Below are 2652 nucleotides of genomic sequence, written 5' to 3' on the forward strand. Positions count from 1 at the left end.
AGCCGTTAAAGGAATCCAGTCCGATATTCACGGATACGGATTTAGTAGTGAAAAAGCTGAATCCAGTCCGATATTCACGGATACGGATTTAGTAGTGAAAAAGCTCTGTGGGCCTCATTACAATGTATATGGTTAATGTAACACTCTGGTTTTCAGGCGCCGTGTAAGAACTCGGCTCCCGGATTTTCAGGTGTCATAGGTGCCCTAATAAACTTTATATTTTAATTACATTTAAATGATCTCATAAATAATGGAGAATTTAGTAAGACATGAAGCATAAGTACGTCATAAAGCAATATCAATTGCTACTAAATATAAAAATATCAAAACCACGAATTCAAAATTATTTAAATAGGGAACTAATTCCACTCATACATGACCCAAAGCGACTAGAGCCCTGGTCCATACCACGCGGTAGCCTAAACTCAAGCTAAAAGAATCCGCTGAAAGTCTAGAAGCAGGGCAGCTCTTCTTCCCTATCATTGCTCACCTCGTTTGGCTCGTCGAACTCCGTGTCACCTGCATCTAGTAAAGGGTCTGGTTGGTATTTTAAAACACCGTCCTAGAATGGGAGTAAGTAGCTAACTCAGTGGTTACTATTAGCCTTAAGTTACAACAAGCAGCAATTATATGATGAATTTAATGAAAGGCATGCATTCACAGATCCCTAACTAGTCTTGTTAATGCATTTGCATGTATTATGATATGATATATGCCCTCACACAACACTCTCAAGCGACTTCGTCTAACGATCGCTTATGACCAACACTCTCTCATTGCGACCTCAACTGCCGAGTCGCCAAATTCTAGCTAATGCGATGCGTAAATAATGTTAGTCAAGTATTTAGTTAATTTCGTTCATCCAGCAGATTGGAGAAACTTGTACACCCCACGTATCATTGCCTTCAACTGGTTGCGGGGCCAAGACCCCGCGATCCTTGATCCCATCAGGTTCCCCATCCCCGATTTCAAGCACATGGGGATTGCTGAGAAGAGGGATTGCTTGTGATCACTACGAGGAGGCTTGTCACCCCAGCGTAGGCCGACAGCTCAGACACAGTGTCTCATTCCACCATGCCCGGCTCTCGAGTCAGTGGATCGGTTTCAAAGGGTTATCAATAGGCTTCAGTGGTTGAAGGGTGTTCCAGGTTCCATACAGGCGTGAGCAACATGGTTAACGAACATGCTTGGTCAGTAAGCGAATTAGACCGTGCGAGTTCAGGTGAGCACGTGACGGACGATATCGAGTACAAGCCACCTATATAGTCCAATTACTGTCGTCCATTCGCATCCGCCCAAATCCGCTGATTTAGTAGCAGGATGGTCCTACCAACGGGACCACCCTCTCCCACCTCAGTTCCTTGACTAACCCAAGGATTTGACATCGTTTAATAATATTCCAACTATTCAGGGTTTGCCTTCTAACCCAAGTGAAGTCATGCATTCACACATCAAACATAAAAACTTACATTTTTCTACAATTACAACCAGTAACAAAAATATGAAATAAATGTATATGTGTGTTGTGTGGGGTTAACTAAGAGAACAAGAGCTACACATCATTCATACAACAAGGATTATGTAATCATAAATGCCACAAGGACGGTTATACTAGGATCGCATATAAGATGAATACACCATACCAAATCAAGCATAATTATGTTGAAGAGCAAATAAACAACACTAAATCATGTTATGGAATTTAGTAAAATCATACATGAGATGAACATACCACACCAAAATCAAACTCAATCATGTTGAAGAACAAATAAACAACACTCCATTTCATGAAATTTAGGGGAACCTATCATATAGGGTCTTAGCCAGGTTCTCTCTAAATTACTTAAGCACATCATCTTAATATTCATAATCATTAAACTCATAGTAAAATTGGTGCTAAGCCACCTAAGGATGATAGTCCGCACCTAATTACGATCGAAGAGTGAAGAAGCGATCCTAACGGAGCCGGGTCCATAGGCTTGAAGTACCAGGACCCTATATTGTGTAGAATGCACAAGGTTAAAGATAAAACTGAAATTCATGGACATTAAAGGGGGAATCACCATATTACCTTAGTTAGGGTGAGATCTCTCTTCCAACAACAAGAAATTTGGAGATTTTGAGGGAGAAAGGGAGAAAGAGGTCGGAATAGACTAGATCCAGCCATCGGGGGTGCGTGCAAGGTGATGGCTCCCACTTTCTCTCTCACTCTCTCTTTCTCCTCTTTTTCTTCTCTTTCACTCTTTCTCACTTTCTTTTCTCTAGGGCAAATTCGCATGGGAAGAGGTAATGCCCAAATGAGGCCCTTTTATAATGCCAGATTTTGTGTAAATGGCCCTAAGGGTTGGATTTTTACTATATTAGCCCTATGAGAGGCTTTTTTTCTATCCTCTAGGGCCCACTACAGGGTGTACATATTGATATACACCGTATGATAGTTAGCCCTAATGATGATCTATGTATGGACTTGTTCAGCCCGCCATTTGGATGCGCCGATTAACAGATATGATTAAAAGTCTATTCAACGGTCACCGATAGTCAATCGGGGCCGCGGCTATACGGATATGAGTAAGGAAATATCCTTACTCCATGTGTGAAGTTTGATCGTAAACCGACGGTCCAAAATTCTCAACTTTGCATAAAAGTAGACGA

This window comes from Magnolia sinica, chromosome 10, assembly GCF_029962835.1.
Source record: "Magnolia sinica isolate HGM2019 chromosome 10, MsV1, whole genome shotgun sequence".
NCBI lineage: Eukaryota > Viridiplantae > Streptophyta > Magnoliopsida > Magnoliales > Magnoliaceae > Magnolia > Magnolia sinica.